The sequence below is a fragment of the Parambassis ranga genome, unplaced genomic scaffold (assembly GCF_900634625.1).
Source record: "Parambassis ranga unplaced genomic scaffold, fParRan2.1 scaffold_21_arrow_ctg1, whole genome shotgun sequence".
Classification (NCBI taxonomy): domain Eukaryota; kingdom Metazoa; phylum Chordata; class Actinopteri; family Ambassidae; genus Parambassis; species Parambassis ranga.
The window spans coordinates 5318857-5330981 of NW_021144767.1; the positions used below are offsets into that span (position 1 = coordinate 5318857).

Here is a 12125-nt window from a genome sequence, read left to right on the forward strand (position 1 = left end):
AGACATTGATGATCTGTTCTTATTGTCTAAACAGGAACAGTTGAAGCTCAGCTTGCAGCCCCTGTATCTCAGGCTTCTCAGCTTCTCTTCAGATGTTTGGACGTTTCTGCTGGAACCTCTCATTTAATGACTCACATTTAGAACTTTTGACTTTATGTGGAGGAGGGATTGATTTTGGAATGAGGAGGCTGCAGCCTGGGATTCCACCACTAGATGTCAGCATTGCACAGCATTGGTGGTTCAGTTCAGATTGAGAGAATGCAAAGAGTGTGCAAAGCTGTCTTCAAAGCAAAAGCTGGCTGCTTGGAAGAATGTCAAACATCAAACATATTCTGCTTGGTTTAACACTTTGTGTTCACTGCATCATTCCACATGTGTTCCTTCATAGCTCTGATGTCTTCAGGATGAATCTACAATGTAGAAAGTCATAAAAACAAAGACAAACCACTGAGTGACTTTTGACTGGTACATTTAAAATGTCATCATATATCCTAACCAGCAGGGGGAGCACTGATCATAAACTCTCTGTCTCACATGTTATTGTCATGTTATGGAAGATGATGCTGACTGTTGTTTTCTTGCTTCTCTCTGTAAACAGCTTGTAAACAGCAGCTTCCCTGAGGGAAACTCAGCTAATAAATGATGCTGTAACCTCTGGGACTTGATCTGCTGGGTGGGAGTCCACTACATTATCCATCCATCCTCACCCATCCCTCCTAAAATGCAGGCTGGAGGATGCGGGCATCGATCCCGCTACCTCTCGCATGCTAAGCGAGCGCTCTACCATTTGAGCTAATCCCCCTTGTATAAAGGGTCAATCGCAAGTCAATCAGGACTCACTGCACTACATGAAGTGTACTAGTGACGAATTGGAAGCATCAGACTTTTAATCTGAGGGTCCAGGGTTTGAGTCCCTGTTCAACACTTTGTACTCCCTCTTGCTTGTACTCCCCTTCCCTCTCTGTTAATGTGCTTGGACAGAGCTCTGTGAACAGCCAGCCTCAACCTCTCTGATAATCATCAGAATTAAAAGAAATACATCAGTCTGTGTGGAATGAATGTTTGCATTCCGCACAGACTGATGTATTTCTTTTAATAAAAGAAAAGAAATACATCAGCACCTAAGAAATTCTTTTAATTTCTTAGGTGCTGGTGCACTTAAGAAAAAAGTTAGGCGCACCAGTGCAACAAGTTAGTCTAGAGCCCTGTGTGTGTTAACATGTTAGCACAGTGGGAGCTGTACTTGTTGGTCTGTTTGGCTGCACTGTGTGAAAGATGTGATTATGGTGCGATTGTCTTTGTAGTGTGATAGAAGCATCTGTTGGAGCCTGGTGCTGCTGTGTTTTATCATCATGACAACAGTGGCAGTTCATTGAAGTATTTTACTGTAGAGTTCCTATGATCCTGGACTTCTGTCAATCACACTGTGGTGCCCTCCATTTTCTCTTGTCGTTCCATGTCAGCCATTTTGTCTCTGTTAAAATAGTGGGTGCTAATTAGCTGCCCTTTGGAATGGAAATATTGACACTTTTTCTGCTAATTGCTATATGTAGTTGTTAATCACAATGAGAGGTTAACAGGAGTACAGGATTAGTAATGGATTTTGACTTCATTTAAATGAATATAAATGAATATTATATTTTAATGTTGCAGACATGTCATATGGCAACATTTGCTTTGATTATATGCTGTTTTTTATGTCAAAAGTTTTGCTTATCAGGTGGCCTTTCAGTAGTTGTAAAGTATGCCTAAAATGCTCTGCTCTCAGACGGCCCTGACACCTCCACCACCAACACAGTTGCAGAGAATGGATGCTGCACCCTCCTGCTCCCATTCTCCAACTGCAGGTGTATGTATTTTGCATCTTCCACTCAATTACAGTCATGAAATTCTCCTCAGTTTAATACATCTTTTAAATTTCCTTTATATTGAGTCATAATACAGTATACATGTATCACAAAGAATAAGTGCACTGGAAAACAGACCTAAAACAACGAGAAAGATGTGAACTTTTTTTCATACATATTATTCATTCATTTATACATTGTTCTGTTAGTGGTCCTCTCAACTTAGGTTTAATGTTGTGTTTTGAATCAAGCTGTTAACTTGCCTACAGTAGTAGTAATGAGAGTTCCTCCTCACATTTTTTCCAAAAGCTGCATGAGGAATTACACACACCACCACAGACTGTGACAGGTCCTGGTAAACAGATTTGTTCTGTGAGAGTGACTCACAGCCAGGGCGATTACAGGTACAGTCCATTTTCCCAAAATCATCATTGTGCCTGTAATGCTCTGTTGTTCCTGGCCTACCACAGTGAAGGTTTGTGCTTCAACAGCGCAGTGACTCTGTCTATGTTGAAGTCAAAACAAACCTTCTGACATAAGGTAAGTTTCGGAGCGATCACCTCACCGTAGAGGAGTTGCCCCAGCAGGTTCAGACGGACACAAATCAGTACAACGTCCACATGGCTGAGATCAGTGTAGGAAACCTGGAGGGAGACCCCCACAGCACTCGAAGGGAAGCTTGGTATTTGCCTCTTGCCTCGGGTCTTCAGTGTCTGTCGGTAGATGTCAGCCATGCTTTGCTCGTCGTGTCCCCCCAGTTCGTCGCGGTATTTCGAGACAGATCGGGACGTTATGGAGTGTTCGATCCACACTCCAGAAGTGCAGCAGGCTTGCCCCAACCAGGAGGAATGGCGGTAATGCTTACTTTCGCTCACTTAACTGACTTGATCAAACACTTAGACAAGCTGTTTGAAGGCCGTGGTCCTCATGCTGGGTCTGAGTTTGTGCCTGTTTCTTTTGAAAGCGTCGACTCTACCCAAAAAAGCTTCAAGTACAGCATCACCGGAACAAACTCCTGAACGACCACACTGACATCTGTGAGCAGACATCACAAATGACTATACATGTCAAAAAACCACAGAGCAGCACTCATGAAGGACTACAAAAAATGTAACTAATAAAAAGACAGAGCAGAAAAGCAATATAAGACCAATGCATTATTATTATTCATTTACACATAGCTTTTTGGCACCACTGCGCACTTTTTCTGCTGTTGGGCACTCAAAGCGCTTACATTGAGGTGCATTATTCATTCACACCACATTCATACAGTGGCAGTGGTGAGCTACCAGTGGTCTCCCCTGGGGGAGACTGACAGAGATGTGGCTGGCAAGGTGCGCCTATGGCCTCTCCGACCACTGCCGATTCATACGCATCCATACACCAGTGAGTGCACTGGAGGCAATGCGGGTAAGGACACACAGGTAGAAGCTGGGGTCAAACCACCGACCTTCAGGTTATTGGACAACCCTGCTCTACCACTGAGCCACTGCTGCCCCCAAATTGTGTGGTAGAGGCTTGCTTGACTGGAACATATGTTCATGTATGTGGCGGTGAGTGTTTGGCCTCTTGTAGCACTCCACAACATAGAATGTTGGAGTGGATCTGCCACACTTGACCAGCACCTCTACCGAGGAAATATGCCGTCTGTCACAGTGGCAAATCATTTAGACGTAGCCCCCCGAACTGTGCGATTTAAATGTACTTGAAAGGCAATTGATTGCAAAAGTCTTGCCTTTTGCAAAAATAGTCAGATTTCTGATCCAGTACCGGCTCAGTCTCTCAGTCTACCACCTCTCCTGTAAGACTCAGCTCTAAGCCCTGTTCAGAATCCCCAGCTCAGTATGGAAATACGACAGTGGAACCAGCAGAGCCAGTGGCTGGCCCAGCCACCACACAAACACCTGGCCGCCGATATCCTGAGCGGTTGCGGGTTGCACCTAAAAGCCTGAACCTTTAAGGAACAAGAAACTGTATTATTGGTGTTTGTGGTTGGACATTGTGGTTGTGAGCAGCTAAAAACAATTATTTTCAGAGAGGATTTTCTTTTAAATTAATACAAGGTAAACTTTGTTTATAGTAGGTAATAGTAGTCGTAGTTTAATAGTAGGTATGGACATTTCAGTATTTTGAGTTTTTCTGGTTTTATGGTTACTAGGGGTTAAAGTTTTAAGGGAAGGAGTGTAGTGTATTGAGAATAGGTTAGAAGAGCATACTCCCCCTTGTGGTCATTAAAAGGAAATGTTGGTCTGTTCCTGTGGGTTTTGTTTTGCTCTGGTCTCTAAATAAAGTACCCAGTCAGCTGCAGTCTGGTCTCCGTCTTTATTTATTGAACCCACCTCAATGTATTACTATACTGTATACTCATAAGAAACTTAATAGCTTTGTCTTAGACATTCTTTCATTTTAATAAAGCAAGTTCACATTCAAAATACTTAGAATTAAAGAAATACATACTGAACATATGCAATATAGGCCTAGAGATGACAAGTGTTCTCCTGTTGACTGCTCTGCCACAAGAAAGAACAAGAAATGCTCCTTTACCTGAGGAACGTCTTCTTGTGACACTGTCCGGACCGAGAGCTGCTCCTTATGACTCAGATCTGTTATGTGAGGTGTAGGTTTTCAACAGGACCCAGGCGCAGACAAAAAATAAAGTTCAACAAAAGGGAGCTTTATTTAAAGCTAAACTACAACAATGACCAGAGGAGCGGGAGAACAAAAGGAGGGCTACTGAAAAACAGTGCCAGTCAAAAATGCAAAAGACAAATGTACCAATAAACATGATGATGAAGAAAGGATGAAGAAACATGGAGGAAAAAGGAGGACGACGAGAAGGTGGAAGGCAGGTAACCACAAGGGGAGATGAGCAGGGATTCACATGGGAAGAACTGACAAAGACAAAGGGGAAGCACAGGGCTTAAATAGAGGAGAGACGACACAGATGAACACAATTAGGGAGGAGCTGGTAGTCAGGAGGAGGGAACTGGGAGGAGGTAAAAACTGGCAGGGAGACATACAGGGAAGACAGGACTACAGAATAAGACAAGGGGGACACAGCAACACTGAGGACAACAGGGAGGAAAGAGGGATCAGAGGAGGAGGAGGACTAATAACAGAAAAATCATAACAAATGATGAGGGAACAGAATAAACATGACGATCCACAACAAGATCAGGGGTGCAGTCTAAAATGATGGAGACATATTTGCATATTTTGATCTCTGTCATCATGTGTTCTATTATTTTAGAACTGATGGACTCTATCAGTTCATTCTGGATTGTTTTGCCAGGATCATGTACATGGCTGCCAGCTCCATCTTCCACTACTGGAGCAACAGAAGGTCCGCTTGATGCATTCATCAGTGCTGGGTGGTGCTGCTGAGGTGGAGCAGATCAGAAAATGTTATCTGAATTTACAGCATAAATTTAAAACTTTCAGAAACTGTGTGGTTGTGATAACAGAGCAACAGGCAAGTTATTGACTCTGCTGTGCAGGTGAGATCTGATCATATGTGGCAGGTCTGGTTTAGGAGCAGCAGACATCAGTAAAATGTCAGGTAGACCAGGTGGGAGTCATTTAGTGCCGATCTCAAAGGGTCTGTAATTTAATGTTTACACAGGTTTGCAGTGCATGGCAACGAGACGTAAAACCGTAATGACTGCTCTGCTGCTCCAATAAAACATCACAGTTTATAACAGACAGTCTGCTCACACGGCACAAACTAATTCATGGTTTACAAATGTTCGCATTTCTGGAGAGTTGCTTTTATCCAGCTGCCGGTAAAAAGGCCCGAGGCCAGGACGCAGCCTCCCCGTGCAGCAGGGAGCAACGAGCGCCCCTCTCCCTCTCCATCATGTCGCTTTAACTTCTCTAATGGCTCTAGCATCGCTCCCTGCCGCCCGCTCCTGCCCACGCCGGGCACTCCTAGCTGCTAAAGTACATGCATGGATCCATCTGATGACTGACTGCAGGTGAACAGGCAGTAAACAGCTGTTTCATGAGTCTCCATCAGAGGGTGAATGAGGCTGGGGCCACACTAACAGGACAGTCACAGTCTTTGATTGGAATCATGGCAGAAGAGCATTTACACAGCCTTCTGTTAAACTACATTTAAGACAGGTCAGCTACACAACACATTGCTGCAGCTGCAGTCTGACCTCTGTGTGGTACTGTTGTGTTATGTACTGCACTTTGACCGACTGTCCTGAAGAAACATTTCCATCAGAAACTATTGTGTCCTTCTGTCCTCAGTCCTACAGACAAAGACATCTTTGACATGATGAGCAGCATCGTGTCCATGCAGAGTGTGTCTGTGCAGACACCATTCAAATGCACATCAGCTGCTGCTGCTAACGTTCCAGTGTGAACGGCTAATCAGCTGGACAAAGGAGACAAATGTGAAACAGCTGCAGCTTCTTATCATGTCCATCTGTGTCAAATGTCTCATTGGATACTGACCAGGCTCGAGGCAGGTCCTGCATCTGAAGTGAAGGCTGACCATGTCAACAATAACATGTATCATGTATATATCATGTCTGCTCTACTAACACAAGCACACAACAACTGTTTTCACTAGAAACATGTTGTATGTTACACATTTGTTCAACAAGCATCAAAAACACACAACTGTTAACAACAGTGTGTACAAGACAAATGATGCTGTCACTATGATGAACACAACAACCCAACACATGTATCACACACAGTTACCACTTCTGTAGCATTTAGCCTGCTTAGTGCATCAAGCAGGAACACACAATCACTTGTTCACTCACAAAGCTGACTTTCCTCCTGGATCCTGCCTGTTAGACTCAAACCACGTTCACACAAAGACGGCAATAAACAGACAAACTGAGGAACTCTCTGAACGTCTGTGTTTTTCTGTTTTAGATAACACACTCATTTTTCTTTGTGTTCATAATTTATGTTGTCAGTTGTTGAACAAAATCCAACATGTCTGCCCAGCCTGGGTAAGCACTCATCTGACTTTATTTTTTTTATTTTATTTTACACAACACAACAGCAGCACAACAAACCAGCTGACTGTGTGACTTCAGACATGAAGTTCATGTCATCTTCAGCAGTGACCAATGACACACTGAGCTGCTTCGGGTCCACCCTGTGACTCAGCTGCAGCTAAATCCTCACACTTACACTGATTGTTTCACTTCTGGTTGGTGATTCTTACAAAATGCCCACAAATCACTGTTTGAACTCAACATCAGTGCAGTTACACAGGACACAGTCCTGACATGACCTGACTAAATATACAACGATACACAACTATTATTCATGTAAACAATGTGACATTTTCTGTACCAACATGGTGCCAGCATGGCCTCCATGTTGGTGGGAGGGGGTTGATACAAACAGAGGGCGGAGCTTCAAAGTGAAATTTAAACTTCCTCTCAGTGAATCTAACAGTACGAGTCAGTGTGTGTCTGACTGCTACAGACAACTCTCCAGCAGGATGTGTGGATCCACTGCAGCAGGACTACAGTAAGTTTCAGCAGCTCTGCATTCTTCTGGTCTTTTCCTCTAGAACTGCATGTAAAGTTAGAAATGTGAGTCCCTGGTTAGTGTAACTAGTTTATTCCTTTCTAGTGTTTTTGTACGCGGCCTGGATACCCTCCCTGTGAACCTGGAAGTTTGACGGTGCTAGCGGGAGTCGCTAGCTGCATTTGCGTTCAGAGCTTAGCCAGATTCCAGCGATTCTGTGTGAACAGGGTCTAAAATAACATGACACAGCTACCAGAGGTTTGCTAGTGTTTCCATGCAATGTTGGTTAGATTATAGAGGCAGTAGAAAGTTTGTCTGAAAGCTACAGAGTCCACCTGCAGTAAGGACACAGAGGACAGCTCCATCATCAGACAGTGTACTTTATTCAGAAAGCTGCACTGTTCACTGTTTAATGTCCAAAAGTGCAGGAAGTGCCCCTCACTGTTTTGTGTTATTATTTCAAGTTTCAATGTGTAACTGGGCACAGTGTTATCATGTGAAATCCAAACCCAGATGTAGACCTCATCCTGACCCTGGTCCCTGTGGACCTGTGACTGTTGCCTCTGTGCTTTCTAATTTACTGAACACTGAGTTTTATTCCACTGTTTGATCACAATCATGTGCACTACAGTTTCATGTTGTTTTCACTCTGAGCTGTTACGATGTAAATTGTTACACACTCGGCTTCAGGATCTTCCTGGTGTGTCCTCATAGATAATGGACTTCTCACTAGAAGAATTAGAGTCTCCTGAGAGCCTGGAGGTTATGCAGCTCATCCAATGTCTCATGGTGAGTTATTTCAACCTCACACTTCAGTAAAATGATTGTTTTTGTCATCACACTAACGTGCATGTGTGTGTTATAGGACAGCTGTTGTGACCCTGCTGTATCCAGGGAGGACCTCCGCAGGCAATCTTGTAGAGATTGAATGTAAAGTTGTGGACATATTAACACGACGTGCTCTTAAACTCGAGGCCATGGAAAAGGAAATGGCTCTTCTTACACAGCAGTTACACGAGAACGAAGAATAACTGAGAGAACTGAACGAGGCCCTCCAACGACGGCTGTCAGAGAAGAAGATAACTATTGACAGGACAAATCATTTCACACGTGATGTGTCACACATACAACTAAACACTGTGTTTCTTCTTACTCGGATTGATGCTGAGCAGCTGTTAGTGGAGGATCCTGGGGAAGAAATCAAACGTCCCTGTAATGGCTGACGACCAACACAGAAGCACAGGGTGGCTGTGTGAGAGGAAGCAGCCATTGTTACAGCAGTGTGTCATTTCTTTCATGTCTGCATGCTATTTGTTTATTTTTGCTGTGTATTTAAAGAAAATACTGTTTTCCAAAATTCATTCTTATTTGATTCACATTCTTAGCAATTCATTGATTCATATGAACAAGCTCTCAGTCAAACCTCAATCACATGACAACCGTTCTGCTAAGCTGTTCTTTTGTGTTACTGACATGCAGACACATGAGTCTCTTCTCATTCCACACTTTAGTATTTAATACCATTTAGTACTTACATTAAATATAACAAGTCACTACATCACCGTGTTCTTTAATTGTGGTAAAACATCATGAAAACATCTGAGCAGCAGCATCATAAATCACACATTCTACATGTAAACATCAACAAATGAAAACAGTCCCTTTGAATTAGGACTCCTGGAGACAAAGAAGCTGAGCATCAGGTTTGCAGTCATTTCAGGAGGAGGAGGAAGATTTGTTGATACTATTCATGATTCCATGGTTTTGCTTTTTTGCCCAAACACCAGTTTCCTTAATGTGTAACAAGCTGATAATCAGAGGTGGGCGTGTACGTGCGCCTAGCATGATAATAGACTGAACCACAGGTCTGGCAGACAGTACTGTTTGACCTGTGTGGATTCTCAGTGGAGAGGCTTTTCCACTTTTCTCCAATCACTACACACTTTTCAAAATTCTGACCAATTACACAACAGTATTTAAATATGACCCCAGAAAAAAAGTTGTGCTCAGAGGAGGAGAACAAGCTGTGAGACCTCCCAAACACACTGTTGTTGTCACGATCTGGTGTTTGTTTATGGTTTTGATTACTTGTTTTGGGTTTTTAGTTTAATCTGTGTTTAGTTATAGTTATTTTTCCTGTAGATCTGGGTCTTTGTTTAGTCTTGTTCTAGTTGTCTAGTCTTGTTTTGTGTTTCTAGTTGTCTAGTCTTGTTTTGTGTTTCTAGTTGTCTAGTCTTGTTTTGTGTTTCTAGTTGTCTAGTCTTGTTTTGTGTTTCCTGTTTTACTTTGGTAGTCCTGTCCTCCCTGTGTATTGTCTTGAGTTTTGCTTCCTGTGTTTTCCCTCCTGGTTGATTACCTGCCCTGCCCTCATGTGTGTCACCTGTGTCTCGTTGTCTTCCCTGGTCCCTGTGTATTTAGTCTTTGTCTTCCCTGCACTCTCTGCCAGTTTGTCTTGTCGTCACCAAAGGGGATTGTGTTTAGTCTTGTCCTTGTCTCTGCCATGCCCTGCTACCGCCATGTGACCAGGTTATGCCATGCAATGCCTTTAGACCTTGTTTTTGCTTTTTGTTAAACTTTGGACCTAGCCTAGCCTTGTTTTTGATCCTGTTCTTTCTGTGCTAAGTATGTTGTTTTTGCCTCACCTAGTTTTGCCACAAATAGTGTGATTTTTAGTTTGTTATTTTGTACTTTACCTTCGACCACGCAAAGTGTGATTTTTAGTTTGTTTTGTTTGCCCTCCTGGCATTTAAATAAAAGACTGCTTTTCTTTGAAACTGCTCTGCTCTCTGCAACTGTGTCCTCTCCTCACACAAACCCTGACAGTACAAACTGGCCACTATGGACACAGCAGGCACAGAAGCAGTTAAATCGGCTGCCTTTAGCCGCGGCCCAGAGTTCGCCCCGTACGAGCTGGTGATACTCTGGAGCCAGGCCAACCAGCTGAGGAGGAAGCTTCAGGCTGAGCTCGACCTGGTGGATCTCCTGCCTTCACCTCCCGCGGACAGGAGGGAGGTGAGGCGGTTGGTGGACCGCAGGATTTTGCTTCTCCAGCAGCTGGGGGCGTTGTGGAACCTAAAGGAGCAACTCAGAGCCCAGATGGACTTAGCTCTGAGCGCTAACCCGTGGCTCCACCTCCATTATGCCAGGGCGTTCGAGGACATGGGGGAGTTCCGTGCTCCTGTGGCCCCCATGCTGCCCCCCTGGTTTCCCCGTTCAGTCCTCGACCCAGCCCCTACTCCTGAGGGCGGGCTCCAGATGACGTCATCCCTTCCGGTGCCGCCAGAGGGCGGGCTCCAGATGACGTCATCCCTTCCGGTGCCGCCAGAGGGCGGGCTCCAGATGACGCCATCCCTTCCGGTGCCGCCCAGGGGCGGGCTCCAGATGTCGTCATCGCTTTCGGTGCCGCCCAGGGGCGGGCTCCAGATGTCGTCATCCCTTCCGGTGCCGCCAGAGGGCGGGCTCCAGATGTCGTCATCCCTTCCGGTGCCGCCAGAGGGCGGGCTCCAGATGTCGTCATCCCTTCCGGGGCCGCCCAGGGGCGGGCTCCAGATGACGCCATCCCTTCCGGGGCCGCCAGAGGGCGGGCTCCAGATGACGCCATCCCTTCCGGGGCCGCCAGAGGGCGGGCTCCAGATGACGCCATCCCTTCCGGGGCCGCCAGAGGGCGGGCTCCAGATGACGCCATCCCTTCCGGGGCCGCCCAGTGGCGGGCTCCAGACGACGCCATCCTCTCCGGTGCCGCCCAGTGGCGGGCTCCAGACGTCGTCATCCCTTCCGGGGCCGCCCAGGGGCGGGCTCCAGACGTCGTCATCCCTTCCGGGGCCGCCCAGGGACGGGCTCCAGACGACGCCATCCCTTCCGGGGCCGCCAAGGGGCGGGCTCCAGACGACGCCATCCCTTCCGGGGCCGCCAAGGGGCGGGCTCCAGATGACGCCATCCCTTCCGGGGCCGCCAAGGGGCGGGCTCCAGATGACGCCATCCCTTCCGGGGCCGCCAAGGGGCGGGCTCCAGATGACGCCATCCCTTCCGGGGCCACCCAGGGGCGGGCTCCAGACGACGCCATCGCTCCCCCCGCCTCGGCCAGAGGGCGGGCTCCAGACGGCGTCGCTCTTCCCGTCTCGGCCAGAGGGCGGGCTCCAGACGGCGTCGCTCTTCCCGTCTCGGCCAGAGGGCGGGCTCCAGACGACGTCATCGCTCCCCCCGCCTCGGCCAGAGGGCGGGCTCCAGACGACGTCGCTCCCCCCGCCTCGGCCAGAGGGCGGGCTCCAGACGGCGTCGCTGCTCCCGTCTCGGCCAGAGGGCGGGCTCCAGACGATGCCACCTACCCCAGAGACCTCCAGTGCCCCCCGCAGAGGACTACCTGCCAAGACAGGGGTGGCAGAGACACTGGAGGTCACCTGTCTGGATGCTGGGGGTGCATCCAGCCTTGACCCTGGAGGGTCATCAGATCTGGGTCCACGCCCTGACCCAGAAGGACTCTCAGCCCCAGCGACTGGTCCAGTCACTGGGGAACCCCCAACTCTGGCTTCCAGCCTTGACCCTGGAGGGTCATCAGATCTGGGTCCACGCCCTGACCCAGAAGGACTCTCAGCCCCAGCGACTGGTCCAGTCACTGGGGAACCCCCAACTCTGGTTTCCTGTCGGGACCCTGGAGGGTCCCCTGCTCTGGTTTCCTGTCGGGACCCTGGAGGGTCCCCTGCTCTGGTTTCCTGTCGGGACCCTGGAGGGTCCCCTGCTCTGGTTTCCTGTCGGGACCATGGAGGGTCCCCCGTTCTG

The 12125-nt window shown here is 47.2% G+C and overlaps 1 non-coding gene across 1 annotated transcript; it reads right to left on the minus strand.

The window, feature by feature from the left end:
• Window positions 1-729: 729 nt before the first annotated feature.
• trnaa-agc (transfer RNA alanine (anticodon AGC)) lies at window positions 730-802 on the minus strand. The gene has a single exon. It is a non-coding gene; the product is annotated as a tRNA-Ala (tRNA).
• Between the last annotated feature and the right edge of the window lie 11323 nt (window positions 803-12125).